Raw genomic sequence first — 18,859 nt, 5'->3', positions numbered from 1 at the left:
AAGAGGATTACACTACTGGTGGAAATGAAGACTGGGCATGTCTGAGCCTGAAGCTGGGAAGAGTGGTGGATGTGCCAGATGTCAGAACCCTGCAGGATGCAAAGTGATCTGCATAGTTTGGGATGGGCACCACGGAAGATATATCTGAATAGGACCAATGTGGAATTCTGCAGCGACGGACCAATGTGAAATTCTGCAGCGACAGACAAAGAACCTACTCCTGATGAACATGAGATAGGATGAGGCCTCACAGCAGCATGAGAAGATGGTGCTGGCATGCTTCGAGTCCACGGAGTGACGTGGCTTCTAGAGACTGCCAAGCGACCATCAGTGCCATTACCCAAATAAACTTTGTTAGGATCAGCAAGAGAGTGAGCCAATTCCATTCTCTACTGTCAGATCACAGATGGAGAAGCACATTCACTTCTGGCCAACGCATTTCTGAGAGATGCCGACAAACCAGACAGCAGACAGACAGACAGGAGAAGTGGAGGGCCTGGGAACCACGATGGCAGGAGGAGCAAAAACAAGTTCTGAAAAAGGAGAGCTGGGACACTGAGAAAGCAGAGATGTTTCTGAAATTGTAAGAAGGGTTGGACTTATTTTAATTTTATTGCCAGTGAGGAAAACAAGATTCTGTTGATGGAAGTTTCAGGGAGGAAGTTACACAGAAGGCAGGCATGTAAATCCAGTATAAGGTCTTGAAAGGTGCTGAGCTTCCTGATACAAGATTTACTCAGATAGAAACTGTACAATGCCTTTGAGTTCTCAGGTGAAGGAACTGATGCCCTGGGTGGAGGTGAGCACAGCTGCCTCTGGGACTCAGCCAAGGGGTGCAAGCCCTGAAGCTATGTGGTGAACAACTAGAGGACCATGCTCCAGTTTTTATCTGGGGTCAGACACACAATCTTCCTTGGCTCCTTGTTCCTTTATTTTATTGTTTTTAAACATTTTTAATTTTAAAAATTAACATACTGTAAAATGGAATTTTCTGTGTATAGTTCTATGAATTCTGGCACATAAATACATGTTTACCATCAGCACAATCAAGATACAGAATGGTTCCATCACCAAAAATAATTCCTTTCTGCTGCCCCTCTTCCCAAACCCTGGTGACCACTGACAGAGATCAGTTTTGTCATTTTGAGAATGTCAGGTAAATGGAATCATCCTGCATGTAATCTTTTGACACTGCCTCCTTCATTCAGCAGAATGCCTTTGAGATCCATCCAAGTGGCTGTTTGTATCAACAGTTGAAATTCTTAAATAGAGGATGACAAGGAACATCAACTGGATATTTTGAGATAGCTGGTTTTTTATATTTTCCAAACTTTTTGGCTCATTCTTGGGAGCAGTGAACTCAATTTTAGGAAATTACAGTGTCTGGTGACTCTCCTCATCTTTTTCTTTCTACTGGTGTTTAATTTTAAAGGAATCTGAATTCTAAAAATAAAAAAGTCCATGCTCACTGTAAAATATCCAAATCAGATTGATACATCTATACATGGATGAAGAAAATGAAATTTCTGCTCTACAACTCTTAACTTCAGAGGGACACACCATTAATGGTTTAGGTGCCTATTCTTTGTAGACACTTTTCTAAATGTAGTCACATATATGCAGTATTTATAGGAATGGGAACTTACTGTTAATATAGTTGTACACATGCCATACACATGTTTTCCTATCAAAACATATAAGTTCCACTTCATTACTTTAAGAAACTGTATCATATTCTATTATATAAATGGAGCAATATTTAATTTACATAATAGGTCCCCTATTGACAAATGTTTAGATTATTTCCAAGTTTTCACTAGAAAGGTATAACAATAAACAACTTTATTTATATACATGTTAGGATTTTAAACTATTTGAAGAAATAAGGCTCTTCAAAAGAAAGCATATTTATTGGAAGAACATATTAGATTTGACAAATGGTATTCCATTAGGGAATAAAAATATAGAAACATAGAAGATTATTAATACACAAGCACAAGAATTAAAGTTCCCTACATACAACAAGCACAGGGATGTTTCAGATTAATGTCATATAAATTGGGCTCACCCCCACAGGCATGGTGGCTCCTCTCTAGATAGTTAAATGTGTTTCTCCCCTGCAGCTAAGAGCTACTTCCTGCCATAGGTTTTACACTCCTGCTGTTGTTGAGCTTTCTGGACTCAGTGCACTGAAACTGATGCTAGGCAGATTAGAATTTGCCAGCACAAGGACGCTCTGCATCTCTTTCATCCTGGCATGCCTATTTCCTCCTTGTTCCATGCAATCAACAGTTTATCACCTCTCCCCACAAGCATCTTGATTTTTGCTTTCCCAAGGAAACTGACTCTATACTGATGTTTTATGAGCTTTACAATTTATCTGACCTGAGCATGTTTGGATGTTTCTCAAGGCTACCCACTGCTCACACACTATCCCAACTCCTCAGGCGATGCCTGCCTAGGCAGTTCTTACAGGCAAAACCAGTTGGGTTGGACCAACTATTCTTCTACCAACCCGCCCGGGAATGAAGGTTCAGGGGCTGCAGCTGGGCAGTGATGGGCAATGATCCTGCGAGAAACACGTGCACCATCAAGGTGAGGAGTGACCTCCCGTTCACCCCCAAGTCATCTAAAAGCTCCTAAGAACTCTTCACCTCAGTCCTTTCATGGCTGAAAAGGACTTTTATCCCTACAATTTCACTTGAGCTTCTTAACAGCTCCAGGCAGCAGAGCTAAGCCTGTAGAAACAGTCTAGCCATGGCCCCAGAAGGAGCCTGGGGCTCTGGGCTTTCACTAAGCCACCCGTTATGCCCACAGTGCCTACAGAGGTCAGAGAGAAATGAGGTAAGGAGGCCGTCAGGCCAAGAGGAGTAGCCCATCTCTGCTGGTCTCTGCAGGGAGCAGCCTGAGGTCTTTAGTTCAGCAGCTGGCATTTGCTGTTTTCCAGCTAAAGCGTCTGTTCAATTAACACACATACACACCCCTACTTTATAGAAAGACCGAACAGCCTCAGGTCCCCACTCTTGGGTTATTATTAACTGCCCGAATAGCCACAGCAACTATTTGGGTGAAAAAAGCGAGTTGCCCCAGACTGAGTTAGGTAACTATTATCTGTACAGGTCTGGCCTGCAGCTCCTCATCAGGGTAAGAGATGTAGTTAGCTGTCTACCTGGGAGTGGGGAGCTCTTTTGGGCCAAGAATTGAGGAAATGGCATAGCAGTGATGCATGCAAGGGACTCATCAACAAGGCAGAAACATTTGAGGAAGTCAATTCAAACTGGGGATGTACTCCAGGGTTCTTGACAGCTAATCTACTCCAATTACCTAAAGAAAATGGACTGTTCTTGGGATAATAACATGGGCAATTATAGTATAAAATCTGACTGTTTAATATGAATCCCTTGCTTTAGATCCTTGAAAAAAAAAAGTTAAAACATGAAGAAAAATCTATAAAGTCATTCCTATGCTTTTGTTTTCTGTCCACATCCCCACACCCAGGATACCAAAAGTGTCACAATGTCATTTAGGATTCCTCAGTTTCTCCTTATTTTATATTTACTTAAACATTTTCTTAAGTATTTTACAGACTCAAGGTAAAGATGAACTTTTTCTCTGCAAAGAGGTACTTCCCGCACCACCTGCATCACCTTTGCCAAACTCATAGAATCTCTAAAGATGATTGAGACAAGTTCCTGAGCATTTTGTTTTATCCATTTGGATTAAATAAGAGTTCCTTAATCATTCAACTGGTCTCTGTTTGACTGCCAATAACTTTGGACTCTTCCTTACTGCCTTATAAAGAACGAATGATCAATGAATATTTGTTATTATGGGATGAGTAGATATATGATTAGAGGAAACACACCCAAAGTATAGCTCACATTTATCTGGACTATGGTATACTTAATTTTTCTTTCCTCTTAAATGTTTTTCCAAGTTTTCTGTAAACTAAAATAAACAGCTTTTAAAAATAAAATAAAATGCAAAGATGTAGCAGCTTTTGCAGCAGCACAAGACCCTCATTAAATGAAGTAAGGTCTTGGGGTGTCGGATCTTAAAAGTTCATGAGTCTTTCTCCAGAACGCACTGGAGATTTGAGGATGACCATGGTACAGCCTGAAGACAGGGCTGATTCCTCTGGGAAGTCAGGGCTCTCTGGCCAAGAGGACAAAAAATAAACACATACAACAAACCTCTATTCCATTTCAAAGCCAACCTACTCCAAAAACACCAATTGCAAAACAGATATGGGGGCGCCATCAACATCTGTGAATTCCATCCAAACTTCGGTTTCAAGAAAATTCTGGATATTAGTTAGGTCTAAGCAAGAATCAAATTGACCTCATCATGATTTATGACACATAAGTGCCAAAAAAAGACAGGTTTTAGAGCTTTCTATCTTCCCAATGACAGACTTGGTCAGAAGCCAGGAATCTCAGCTGCTCAATGGCGCAAGCCAGCACTGTGCTGTTTGGATGGCCAGATGGTGTAGCAGGCAGGGTAAGAGTGGCTTAGGATCCTTTCAGAAGGTTGGTACCAACCCCTGAACCAATTTCAACCAATCTTTAAAAATACCTTCTAGTCTAGAATGAATAATTAATCTGAAACAAATATTTTTTCCCCAAGTAAAGCATTATACACTGAGTTCCAGAGGGCAGGATGATGGCCCCCTTCTGGGTAACTTCTGCATGGCCATGGTAAATCCGGACAATCTGAGAACGAGTCTTTCCTGAAGACTCCATTTCAGACTATAGAAGAGTAAGAATAAACTGTGAGGACTTCATCCAGAGACGCTGCAGGTCAAGTCACGGAACTGAATTATGCCAACACGGTGGCCTGGATAACTTCAAACTCCTGACTGCTCTACAGTGGGTCTATGGAAGCTGATGTTTTAATAGCAAAACCTGAGTGTGCACAGAGCTTCACCAGACCTGCACTCATAGAGAGGACTGGTGCTTCACAGTTCCCACTCATTTCTGATTGTGACTGTGGTACCTTCTACATCCCTTTCATTGGAGATGCACAGTAAATCACAGAAAAATTAGTGCTGGGAAGCTGGGTACACAATCAGAATTAGGGGATCTACACTGGGCATCTGCTTGGGGACGCAGCCAAAATCAACAGATGTTTCACATCCACCTTGGCCTGAATTTCTCTTTCTTTGCTTTAATGTCTGGTATTTTTTTTTTTATTCTGAAAGCTTTCATATCTTACCTAAAGGTAGCTAAGGGTAGTACCATCTTTTGATTATCTTCATTTTTCTCTGTCTAAAACAGTTTTTGAAGTTTCCTTTTGTCATCAAGGCAAGGTTTGAATGGAGTGACTTTCCTTTTTATCTATTTACTATATAGGACACATGGACAGGGTTGGGATTCTGGCTTGTCAGCACAGGTAGAGTATAAAGGGAGCCATGAGTAGTGAATGTCATGGCCCCTCAGTTGGGAGCACTAAGAATTCAGTCCCCTGGGCACCATGACTAGAGACTGTGACTCAGGTGGTCTGGGCTGGGGCCCAACTGACTCCAAAGCAACTGGGCCATGGACTGGCACTTGGGAACTACTGACCTAAGTGAAATAAATACTTAGTGCCAAGTCATTAAAACTTCTAGGCCTGGCTTTCCTATTTTAATGGTGAGGTGCTATTATTGTAAGATGTTTAATCTTGAGAGGAGAATAAAAGTTCATAGCACAGTACAACTAAGAAAAAATTGGCATACAAATTGGCAAAACTGAGGGTAGGAGAAGATCACATTTGCAGAATTGTTTCCTCCCTTCTAGTCATTTATTTATTAGAAGTGTAGTAAGTGGTGATGGGAGGAGGGCTGGACAGAGAAGTTCGTGAAAAGGGTTGCAAATTGGAGAGGGCTTAACCCACAAAAGCCTTTGTTAAAACTATTTTTGTGAATTGGGTTGAGAGGCTGCCTCATCTGCTCTCAGTTGTAGGCCTGTGGAATCTCTGAAGGTTCTGTTAACTACTGTGTTCTTTGTTACCCTCTGTCATGCTAGGGGGACCCTCCAGAGAGGGTGTCCCACCTGATATGCCAGGTTCCTTCAAGCTCTAAATTTCTGGACCTCTATGACGACTTCAGGGAATTTTTTTATGGGCTGCTTTTTTGCGTAGGCCATGAAAAAATATCAATCAAAATAAGTATACTTATAGATGTTTTTAAATCAGTGCACATCTTTGGAGGCTTCATGCTTGTCCATAGACACATGCAAGGGGCAGCTGTGGGGGCGACACGGACAGGCCTCACTGCCTCTCTCCTCCCCTTCCACACTCTCCCCAGGCAGAGGCCCCCTGCCTCTGAGGCAGAGAAGGAGTTCTGGGTCTTTTAAGTTTACTACTTAAAGAAAGATATGAGATGTGTATATTAATATGTGATAGTAGATTGGAATGTTTGTGGAAAAGAATTCACTACCAAGTAGTAAAAAAAAGTTTCATGTTTAATTAATTTGTTATAATTCATCATTTGAAGGAGTGGAGGTAAAGAAGACTCGGAGGTGGGTAGGGAGAACTGAACAGGGCTCGAACATTGGGGATGGAGGGGGACATTCAAAGTGGCCACTCACTTCCCTGGGACAGAGAGCCTCTGGCAGGACAAAAACGTATACAGTTGAGGGTGAAAGAGAGAAAGGTCAACAAAGGTAAATTGATACTTATACAAAACTACCCGTCATACAAAGCTTTGACAACGCTAAATTGATTTTTAGAAGGTGCTTTTAACAACAGCACATCATCCTTTCTTTATAGTAGTGTGCTTCGCAGGACAAGAAGAATGAATAATTAAGTCATGAAACAATAGTATTAAGCAAACTCATTAAGAGCAGAGTTTTAAATAAGCTTGATTTGAGTTAGGAACTAAGGCCCACATTGTTTAATGCTGTTTCATTTCATAGTAAGATGATCTGGGTGTAAAAAATTGCATTTCATGACCTGGGATTTAAAGACCAATGACAGAAATCATCAGCGACTTTGAATATTTATCAATCTCTATTTTCATTTATTTAACAAATTTCTAATTAGTTAGGTAAGAATATCTTCATCTTTATATTTTCATAAAGTTCAACAGGATTGGAAATTATTAAATAAAATATATCTTGGTGGTAGCTGATATTGTCTGGGGACAGACTAAAAATACAAGAAACAGTAAAATAAAATGACAGACTTCCCCTCTTGCAAAAAGTCATAAAACAGTAGTGACACAGATGTAAGAAAATTATGGCCACGGAGGAGTCTGAACCAACCTGTGATGTGCGTAAGCCAAGAGCTGGTTTGCTGAGGAATCCTGTGCACAATGCTGGCCAACACCACGGTGAAAGGGCGCCGCACAACTCGTGTCCTGGGGGCACAGAGCAGTGGGGCGGCAGAACAAGTACAGAAAGAAAGAAGGTACTTGGTGTTTGAATACTGGTGTTGAATGAATAACATTCTCATCTTGAGTTATTTTTTTAGATTTTTAAAAAGTGTCCACCTGAAGGTGCTAAAGGAACAGCAAAAAATGGAGACATACATCAACAGGAGGTACTCAGATAAACAATGTTTGACACTCTTGTAAAGAAATAACCTGAAAACAGGAAAAACTGCAAGCCTGTTCCAGAACAAAGCTTTCAAAGAGACAGACAGACATAGGACGGACAGATACTCAGAGGGAGGAGGAAGGAGCCAGCTATGCGGGTGACTGCACACACAGTCCTGGGCACGAGGAATCAGAGGCCGCCGCTGCCCAGGCGGGTGGGCTCGCAAGGCCAGGGCACAGGCAGGAGCACCGCCCCCATGGCGCGCTGAGTCCCAGCCTCGGGCACAACCAGCAGGCCCGGGCCACGCTGTCAGGAGCCACCACAACGATGAAACTGCCCCTGGAGAAAAATCCTTCCTGTACGAAAGGGAACAGCCGGCACGAGTGCCAGGAAGACGGCAGGCAGCACAAGGGGCTGTCACAGAAAGTGGCGGCGAGAGTGTCAGCTGCTGCAGGGTCGCCGGGCTCCACCGGGTAAAAGCAGTGGGGGCAGTGCCCTGCGGCCTTCAGCCACGTGCCGCGTGTGCACAAGCACAGAGGTCCGCCTCCCCCTGCCGGCTCTCCAGGGTAAGGGCCTGAAGGGGGCGCTCGCTGAGCCTGCGGCCGCGGGCAGGCGCGGCGCCGACCGGAGCCACCGGCGCAGAAGCTGTCCCTGCAGCCCGCGGTCCACGCTCACGGCGCTTCACAGGCGCCCGCGGTCTGCCCCTCCTTCAGGGCGGCCCTGCGCTTACACTCACAGGACTGCCGAGGAGCCCGAAGGGCACAAGGGCACACGCACCGCACGGGAACCCGCGGGCTCCTGCCGGGACCGCGGGGGAGTCCGAACCGACCCTGCACTCTGCCTCCTCATCTGTAAAACAGAGGAGGGAGCTCACTGCAGCTCCAGCCCTCCTCACTGAGCCCGCTGATGGGAGTAACGCCGTAGGTACGGGGAGCTCTGTGCAGGTCTCAGGGCTTTTCACATGTTCTCTTAGTGGATTGTCACACAGTCCTACTCGGCCTTAGCCCCATTCTGGAGACGGGGGAAACAGGCTCAGAGAGAACGCATGCCACGTAATGAGTCAAAAGCAAATTCAGGTCTTAAATCCCTGCCTTACTACTCAAAATTCTGATGATGATTCAATTTTTATTTTGAATTATACATTTCTGGGAGCTAAAGTACCACTATACAGTATATATTTATTATATTTATTTAAAAATAATAAGGTAGACAATATTGGTAAATAAAATTGATACTTTTGATAGAATCTATACAGGCCTGGGTGGGGAGGAGCTCTGGAATAAGAGTCCTTGTCACTGCTGCTGCCTGGAAGGGCCTGTCTGGGGTGGGGGGTGCTCCTTACTTCCCCAGTTTTCAAGGTGGGGTGCAGGAAGGGCTGGCACCTGAGGGGCACATCACTGACTCTTCTTGCTAGAATAGGGAGAAGTACACACACACACACACACATGCACTCATCAGTGCAAGCACATGCACATACACGTGTAGAATTGAGGTCCTGAGGCCCAGAATGCACCACCACCGACTAGGATTGCACTGCACTTTATAGTTTACCCCACCCCCTCTGCATGGTGTGTCTAGGTGCTGCTGTCCTCTGTTCGAAAGATGGAATTTTCAAAAAAGCCATTTAGTGGCAGAACTAGAGCCCCAGCCATGGACAGCAAATTCAAATATGGCTCCTATCCAACTGTATGGACTCTAGGCTCGGCCCTGAGGGTTTGCCATCCTAATACAAATCCCAGCATCTCTGGCAGCGCTTGAAGCTCTGTGATTTGGGCATGTGGTCAGGGGTGTGGGGGAGACATGTGAGCCTTTCTGCCTAGTCTCCTCTCTGAAAACCGGAGAGCAAGATGATGAGAGCTAATCAAGTGCTCAGAGTCCCACATTCTCTCTCCTCTCAAAGGCAGAGAGGTTTCTCAAAAGGAACAAAGCAATTTCTTTGCCAAGAGAGCTTTTATGTTCACCTTCAAAACAGCATTCTGCTCTGCAGAGAGAGCCTATCAGAGGAAGACCTTCTTGGAAAGGGAGGAAGTAAGTAAGGAGAGAGAGAAAGTGTCTGGGCCTTGTTTTCCTCCAGGAGAACCTGGGTGCCACGGCCCAGGGCCCAAGCCCCCAGGGGACAGGTTCCAGCTGCCTCCCCTTGATTGGGACAGCAGTGCAGGGAGGCTGCTGCACGTGGGCGGGTGGCATGCTGGGGACTCGGTGCCCAGAGACTGAGCCTGGAACATTCTGGCCATGAGAAGGTCGGGCATCACTACAGCATTCCCAGGCTTTATAAGGAGATTTCCAGATGCTGGAGAAAAAACACCAAATCTTTATTTCTAGATTTCTGATATGCTCTCTTGATCTGAACATCTTCCTCACTGGCCTTGTTATAAATTCCCTCTACTGTTTAAAACTCTGAAGACTGCTGTTAAAATAGCAATGTAAGCTGATGGAATAAAAACCAGTAAGAAAAAAGTCCCAGCTGCCTGGACATAATGCACCAGGGAGCTCTCAAGGGCCCCAAGGGGACTCCAGGGAAGAGATGCTTTGTGTGTGCTTTGGAGAAGCAGCAGTGAGGTGGAGGTGCCAGCTACAAGCAGGCACCTGGGTTCACATCCCACTACACGACTCTAGCCAGTGACTGACCGGAGTGCCCTGTATGAAAGCCTCATGCCCGGGTCTTGAGTGGAGCCAAATTCTGAGGTGTCACTTATATCCAGTGTTGCCTGTGGAATCAGGATAAAGCCACGGTCATCAGGACTGCCTGAGAGTCTACTCTCGTTTGGCTTTCTTCCCTCCGGAGTCCTGTGTCTCCCATCCCCTTCCGTTTCTCCTGGGAACACTTCCTCCATAAACAAATCCCCAGGTTAGGGTCTCTTCCTAAGGGCCCACCCTGTAAAGGCCAAGCGCCTCTGCTGAGGTGGGGCTGTACGCTTCAATTTTCCCTTTGGACCATCCTTAGAACACAGGTGGAGGAAACACTTTGGGATTTAGAATCCTCCATACAGCTGGAAGAAAGCAGCCCTTTCTGAACACAGCAGCTTTGCTTTCCCGTGTGTCTAATCACATTCACAGCGACAGACCCACCCAGCACTGTCGCCTGACCCTTGTGGGCAGCAGGGCAGGTGATGGCTGCTGTTTTTCTCAACAGTGTTTAGCATTATTTACATAAATTTGTATAGGCACTTATCACAAAGAAGTAAAGTATCCACCTAAGTGGTACATGAAAATCAGCATAATATTAGCCAAAAGAGGGAATTAAAAAGGAAAATGTCATTGGAAATTTTAGCTTATCAATCTTCATTCCAAACAATACAACAGTTTCACTGCTGCTTATATTACATTTGCATAATTAAATTGCTGAGAGCCTGTGTTTTAATTTGGATGGAAAGTATATATTATTTCTACTGTGTAAAAATCATTTGATATTTGATTAAGTTTTCAATGCTTACTCTTCAAATTACTAAAGACAGAAAAATAGCTTTGTTTCTCAGTTCTTTTTTTCCCCCACCTAACTGACCATTAGGTATTCAGATATTGTTAGAATGTTACAAGTACAGAAGTGAGGCCAAACTAAGGCAAACGGTTGCAGGCCTTGAGGAGGTGGCACGGTGTCGGGCAGTACCCAGGTCCACATCTCAGGGTCTAGTTTTGGCTTCTCCACCAGTTTGCTGTGTGACCTTGGTGGGGGGTCATTTCTCACTTTCTCCTTCATTCATCCAAGAAATATCTACTAGTGTCTACTCTGAGGCAATGAGGGACTAACTAGATCTATGCTAACCGATACAGTAATGACTAGCCACATGTGGCTATTTAGGTATAAATCCAAATTAATGAAAATTAAATAAAATTAAAATTCAGTTCTCAGTTCCACTGGAAAAATTCAGAGTGTGATACAGTGGCTATTCATGTTGGACAGGGCAGATACGGAAGCACGGCAATAGAGCCACTTTCCTGGACAGTGTAGATACAGAACAATTCCAACTGCAGAAAGGTCCACTGCACAGGGCTGGACTAGATGACCTCTAAATGTCCTTTCATCTCTAATGTGCTATGATTAAAATGATGTGAAAAGAAACCCAAGGTCATTCTGGTAACTATTTGCAGAGCAAAGTTGAAGTTCCTACCATTTTACAGGTGTTCCCTGGGCATCTTTTATAGAACTGGATGGGGCTGAGGTGGAAACAGAACAAAGGGACAAGCTGCTCCTCTTAAGGAAAGTGGAGCCTACTGGAGGAGACAGATGTTTGTGCAGACAATACCCCAGGATGGGGTAAGAGGATGGCTCCTAAGCTGAGCGTAGAACCAGCCCACTCAGATTTCCAAAAGGAAGCCTGGTGCATCCTCCTACTGCTGGGAGCATGCCAGGTCAGTGTCATAACTGGCACTCCCTTTGGATTAAGAGTCTATAACATCCTCTGACATGTAAGTCCTCACTTGTCCCACAGGTGCCCCAGTTGTACCTTCAAGGTGTTCAGATTCTTCAGATGCATAGGCAGGGTTATGTTTCAGCATTACCAGTAAGAGAGGAAAAAACCAGCCTGGTATGGAATTTATCTTATGTGGCTAGGGCCTCTGATGGTGTGATAGTTTATGTTGTTTATCAACAAATATTGACTTGGGCTTGGCCATGGGATGTGATTTGGCTTCACAGCAAGCAGATATACTTCTTGATTTTGGACTCAAGCCTGTGACTTGATTTGGTCAATGGAATATTAATAGACAAGACATGAACAGAAGCCTGGAATGTCCTCACATGGCCAGATTTGGTCTTTTGTGTTTCTGCCACTTGAGAAGACCTTATTCTGACTAGTCTAATGGGCCTGAGGAATGGAGCAGAGCTGAATCCAACCTGTGGACTGGGCCACAAGTCGCTGAGCCTACCCAGATCAGCGGAACCCAGCTGACCTGCAGCTACGTGATCAAGAAATAAATGCTCATTGATATGACACTGTGGAGCACTGGGGGTGGTGTGAATATTATTGTGCTATGTGTGATTGTGGCCATAACTGGCTGTTCCAGAAAGTGACAAGAGGGAGGGCTAAGCCCAGTCCACAAAAAGTACATAGTTTGAGACCATGATTTTGTTTGGCAATGGCTCTCTGGAGGGGCCAGCCAAGGAGCAGCACAGTACACACAATGAAAACGAACCAGGTGAGCTGCAACGGCCTCAGCCATGCACCTGTGAGAGCCTGCCTGGGCCTGGGAATCTGCCTGAACCGGAACAGCTGCTACACAGAGAAACCCTGGCCCTGGAACCATCACTACCACTGTATCATAACCTTGACTGCAAAAGGATGCCTCACCATCCACACCAAGCATGTTATTTGCCTCTATTATAAATTCTACAACTCCCTCTACAAGAGGGAAAGGAGAAACTCTGAAATCACCTCATCCCTCCAAATCTTCATTTTCTCTCTATTCTCCTGCCAGCTTCATGGTCAGAGGTCTCCTAAAATCGCCATCAGGTAGCAGTGTCTGGCATAGGAGGAGGGCTGAGCAAAGACACACGCGAGCGGCAGATATAAGCTGCTCTCCTTGGCCACTCCCCACTCCATGGTCTGCTCCTGGGGGCAGACAGCACCTCCATCTCTGCTCTTCGAACTCAGGGCTGATCTTCCTGAGGATCAGCTGGAGGAAGTTGGCTGCACCCTCCAGTGGAGGCTAGCTGGAGAACAAGAGATGGGCTGGGGGTTGCCATCAGGACACCTGGCTTTCTGGAGTCCTGCGGGCTCCATGGCAGAAAGCAGTGCTAAGCATCCCCACCTTTTATTTCCCTGTACAGGATAATGTTTACCTCTCAGATGATCAACACAAATAACTAAATCAACTGCAATAATGCACTTTAGAATTTTTTTTCTCATATTGTTTTAGAAATGAAACAGAATCTGAAGCATCTGTAATAGTCTCAAATATCAGAAGAATATTTTTTGAACTATTTATAAACAAATTTTGCTCTATTAAAAGCCATGAAAGCACAAAACTTTAGCAGCTATGTTAAATTAAGTAATTGTTGGAGAAGAAAACTTTGTATATGGTTTGTGATAAGATGTGGATGAAATGGAATAAACTGCCATGATGGTTTAATAAGTTTTTCTCCTTCCTTTCAAGTTCTTGGTCAATGTTAAGAATAGAAGTGTATAGGGAGATTATATTAATGAGTTGAGGGTTCAGACTCAAGCCCCCCATTTGAGTTTAGTGTGCAAACATGGGCCACTCTGCATCCATGAGAAAGAGATCAGAATGGAGAGGAAGGGGCTGTCCACCAGGCTACTGTACTTGCCCTAAAATCTAATGTTTCCACCCCGAGTTTTATTGAGCCTGAGGTTTCTAAAAGATTTTCCTTGTTTATGTTGCAGTCAAAGCTGATCTAAAGGCCCCTAATAAGTAGGATGTTGCTACTGTTATTACAGCTAAAGTCATATAAGAAATATACAAGCAGCTCCTGCCTAATAAAGAGTCAAATGAACCAAAAAGTAAACCACACACAAGCTGTGGTCTTGTTTTAATTTGAATCTTCACAAGGTCTCATCACACTGTAATCGTACATAACAACAGATAAACCTCTGTCACTGTGGAAGCTTCTCCCACAGCCTAACGCTAACGATCTTCTTCTTTCCCACCCCAAGCCTCGTTTGGAGAATACTGATGGGACATTAGTGGGAAGTGAGGAGTTGCAGCAGTGATAATGTGTTCTCTTCTGTTTTACACAATTCACATGACAAACAGTGACCAGCTTAGACAGGACTTTGAGCATCTTTATATTAGCTCTATATTTTCAAGCTCTTCAAACAAGATAACGTTAGTTAATGCCCAAGTTTGATAAGTTTTGTATACACTTGCCCACCCCATTCTTTATTATGGCCTCAGAGCTTCTGTTGAAGCTGGGCTAGCTCTGGGTGGAGAGGGAACCTTTCCTCAGCAGCTCCTCAGAACAATACCAATGGTGAACGAAAGCTGCCCTCCCTGTTTGCATAGGAGAGGGTGGCCCTTAGGCTTTTCTGTGATTTGGGGTGTGCAAGCACAGAGAGCCTCAGACCAGCCCTGCACAAAGCATGGGCTTGATGCAAAAATGTCAAGAGAAGTAAGGTGGGTCCTGGGGCCACCTGTGACTAGATGGCCACCTCAGTAGCCAGCATCCCTCCAGGGCAACCTCATCACCCGACTGTCTGGGCTGGCCTAGGCACCTGCTCCCAACCTGACCTTGACGTTTGTAGCAAGGCCTCACCCTCACACCCAGGGGCTGCCCTGAGGGGGCATGACATTCGTTTAGACCACTATCAGATGTTTTCTCACTCTGTAGTTATAGTAATTTAGTATGAATCTCTCTTCCCCACTGGGCTGCAAGCTCCTTGTGGGCAATGGGATTTTTTTTTTTTTAACTTATGTTTTAGTCCCAGTGGCTGGCTCAACTCCTTGCAGGAATTCAGTTCTCTCTCTGTTCCCCTCCGTTTCCTCCTCCTTATCTAAGTGTCCCCTATATGTGTTCTGCACATTCTGATAAATGCTAGCGGGGTGTGAACAAGACAGTCCCTCAACACATGCGGAAACTGAGCATGACAGTCTCTGAAATGCTACCACGGGGTAAGCACAGCATGTTAGCCAACTTTGGTCAGTAAATGTTGTACACTGAGACCTAGAGAGAGAGCAGGGATTTTCCAGGAGAAAAGGTGAGAGTGAGAAGTAGGGCTGGGGGAACGGCTCCAGGGAAAGGAACAGGCCGAAGGCGGGCAAAAGTATGGCCGATGAAGGGAACTATCAGTGGCCGGAGATGCTGCAGTGCGTGTGTGAGGAGGGATGGGGGAGAGGCAACACGGGAGAGATGAGAAGAAGTCAGCAGGTACCTCGAAAGCCAGGGTCAAGACTCCAGGCTTTATCCTGAGGACAGTGGGCACCTGCTGTGGGCATAAGGAGGGCAGTAAGGGGCGTTCGTGAGGGGGCCGATGAATGCTTACTGAGCGGGTCACCTGATGCACTGAGGACACAGCACAAGCTTGAACTGGGACGTTCTTTCTTGGTCATCTTCTACATGGCCCACTGCTTACACCTGGACACCCGCTACATCAGGACTTGACTTTCCCTGCCTCTCCGAGGTTCCAGCCATCTCCTTCTTGCACAGGCCTCACAGGTGATTAGACTGCTCCTCGATGGCATCGATTCCACCCTTTGCGGTATACTGAAGCCCTTAGTTCTCCTGTGTAGAAGGTGAGCTCAGAGGTCCCATTAGTGCTCAGAAAGTGGAAACTCTTGCCTTAAGAGGCACATCTGAGGTAGATGTGGGGAGGGAGGGAGTCTGAAAAGGGAAGAGGAAGAATCCTGCCATTTAATTTTTTAGATGTCTTTTATATTAAACTATTTAAAAATAGTTTAATATTTTCAAGCTTTTGGATTATGTTCATTTTCACTGTGAATGGCTTTTTATAAAAACTGCAAAATTAATAAGGAAGAAATACATTTTTTGTGTGTGCTGTGGAAAATAAACCTTAAGTTAAAATAACTGAAAAAGATGACAGCCAGCAGAGATACTATATCACTGAGTTTTCTTTTTCTAAAATAATTCACTTAGAAAATAATGTTCCAAGTATGTTTAAGTATGCAGCATCGAACGTGACAAAAAAATGTGAGTCGCCATTTGGATGTGAGTGCCTGTCACATACAGACTCCCTGCTTTTTCTGATGAGCTTCCAACTTTCCTAACAGCTTAAAAATAACCTGTAATATAAGAGTCATTATTCAGGATCTATCTTCAAAGCAGTTCAATTACAGAATTTAGTCACTAGAATCTCCCCCTTTTTAGACATAGGAACAAGTATTTAAGAAAAAAAATCACAGAATTCACAAGATTTATAGTTTTTTTTTCTGAACAGGCACTAACTAAGAGTGTCATTACTGCAGCTCTAGTTGAGTTCAAAGGCACACTGTGTCTGCTTTAAAGTTTCTCCCGGTAGAAGACTCAATCCCAAGTTACACATGTGGTAACTAGACTTATGTGTATATTGCTTTCAAGTCTTTAGCATGCAAAATCTCTCTTCATTTCTGGACAAATCATAAAACATAGAAATCTTACTTTGAGTACTTTCAGTATAATGTTCACAGTCTAAAAAAAAGTGACAGGCTACAAAACTGTAGGAAGCAATTAAGACATTTTCCCTAGCTCTCAAAAATCCAGAAAGAGCCAAGCCCTTCCTGCTCAGTCTCTGATTCATTTGCCAACTTCATTTCTTTCTCCTCTTCCCTTCATGCCTTTCACACTCCACGTCAAACTTCCCTTCCTCCCCTGTACATGGCTCTCCTTTTTCTGCCTCCACACTCTCTTGCTCATGCTGTTCCCAGTCTCTGGAATGCTCTTCCCTCTATATCTGCATGTCCAAATCATATACATATGTTTCAAACTCATATCAGATACCACTTTCTCTAAGAAACCTGCCCCAGTATCTCCAGGGAAGGAGCCTCTCTTTCCAATACAATCATCCCAGTACATGGACCATGTTGCCTTACTTGTGCCATTTACGCTAGGCTCACAGAGGTCAGGGTGAACCCTAGTGTGCTCCTTGATGTACAACAGGCATCAATACCTGTTCACTACATGAGCAGTTAGGCTCAGGAAGATGTGAACTGGCAGATTTTCTGATTTAACAACAGTTAACAAAGTAAATGGACTGAGAGGAGGCTCAAGGAAGAGTAAGATCACAAATGTGAAAGGATGACGTCTTGGCACAGGTGTAGCACTCACCACCAGCAAACACAATTCAGCATCTCTGGCTCCTGAAACAAAGCATCCCAGAGGGCAAGGCAAAAAGCTACCATTCACCTGTCTGCAAAATGGTAGGCTTTGTTCACATGCTTTGCTTATAGTGTTCTATTTCTCAAAACAATGCTAGAATCCCTGCTTTACAGAGGAAGAATGGGGGTCACAGAGGCTAAGTGAGCTCAGAGAACCCCAAATTTCTTCTGCCTCCAAAGTCTAGTCCCATTCCTATGCTGTCTCAAGAACATTATATTCTTAGAGAGATAAATATAACCAAGCCCCAGGAAAACAAGGGTAATGTACACATGAAACTCTTTTGAGCATTGTTCATTTTACAGCAGGAGAAATCAAGAGGTCAACAGAGGACCCCCACATCTGCATAATGCCTGTATTTCCTGGACAGCTGCTCCATCATGAATTTACTCACCTATTACATTCAGCATGATCTGAATCAGTAGGTATGAACAGTGTTTGGCTGTGCCTTGCTGAAGAGGGCCAGTCCTTAAGACTCAGGAAGCTCTGTAACTCCGGAGAAGTGAACACCTTGTGGAAGGTTACCCCAAACCAAGAGACCCCAGGAACCCAAGCGCCCTGTTAAGGCTGTGATCTGAGAGGGTCACACTTCTCTAAGTCAGTCTCTCAGATACAGGTGCAGACAGAGAAGGGAATGGTGGATATCTTCGGTGTGAAGTGCTGGAAGCATGTCTGGAAGACCAGAGGATGTCCAGAGGTCAGGCCCTACTAAAGGTCGAATGAGCTGGAAGGCTGCATTCCTAACTCAATTCACTGTATACCCCTCCTCCCAGTGTATCATTTACAAAGCTTAGTTTTCTCACAACTATAAAAACACTGCCTCATCATCCACCCATAACTAGTATAACTCCCAAGAGGCAGTCACAGACTCTTGCAACTTGACAGGGAGCAAATTATATACTTGCTGTATAATGTTTGCTTAGAGACTACAGCTCTCTGGGTCATCTTTACAGAAGCCTTGTTATCTAGGTTGGTTCCTGAGAGTTGGCCTCTAAATCCCATCAGCCTGGGGTGACTTAAGCCAAATTCCTCCAACCCCAACCCCTGCACCTTCCTCAAAGGCCAGCATGGAACGGCCCCATTCAGCAACACCCTACATTTCACGGGCAGAGAGAGAGAGACCTGCAGTAGTAGTAGAGTAGTAGCGGTGGTTGTAGTAGTAATAGTAGTGGTGGTGGTAATAGTAGTAATAGTAGTGGTGGTAGTATTAGTAATGGTGGTGGTAGTAATAGTAGTGTTGGTAATAAGCAGCAGCATCAGCCTCTCAAGTCCTGCCCCTCAGGTAGAACTGAACTCTAGGAAAAGCAAAGTCAGGTAAAACTGGAATAGGGTCTCACCCTATTTATCAAATATAAACACAAAAAGGATTTCCCATTGGAGCTCCCAGCACATATATAAGGCATGTAGGTTTCTGCTGGGAGGGGTCTTGCTATGGAATATAGGGCCTGAGATATTTTATTCTTACTCTGAATGAAACAGCGTAATTTTTCTTGATGTAGTTTTTCTCCAGTGTAAAGTGAAGGAAATATCACCACGGCATGACTGTCAAGGCCACACAAATCTTTCTGAAAAATAAGAT

The 18,859-nt window shown here is 44.4% G+C and overlaps 1 protein-coding gene across 3 annotated transcripts in view; it reads right to left on the bottom strand.

Moving 5' to 3' along the window:
• ULK4 (unc-51 like kinase 4) overlaps positions 1-18,859 on the bottom strand; it is a 735,705-nt gene that overhangs the window by 66,522 nt on the left and 650,324 nt on the right. Inside the window, exon 38 of one of the 3 annotated variants that reach the window (XR_012129584.1) lies at positions 9,901-18,845. The exons of the other annotated variants lie outside the window; for them this stretch is intronic. The gene's annotated coding sequence lies outside the window, so the exon portion shown is untranslated. Of the gene's footprint in view, positions 1-9,900; positions 18,846-18,859 lie in introns of those variants that run through there. 3 annotated transcript variants of the gene reach the window in all.

This window comes from Manis javanica, chromosome 3 (genome assembly GCF_040802235.1).
Source record: "Manis javanica isolate MJ-LG chromosome 3, MJ_LKY, whole genome shotgun sequence".
Lineage (NCBI taxonomy): Eukaryota > Metazoa > Chordata > Mammalia > Pholidota > Manidae > Manis > Manis javanica.
The sequence above is the reverse complement of the archived record's forward strand: the minus strand, read 5'-3'. Positions and strand labels throughout refer to the sequence as shown.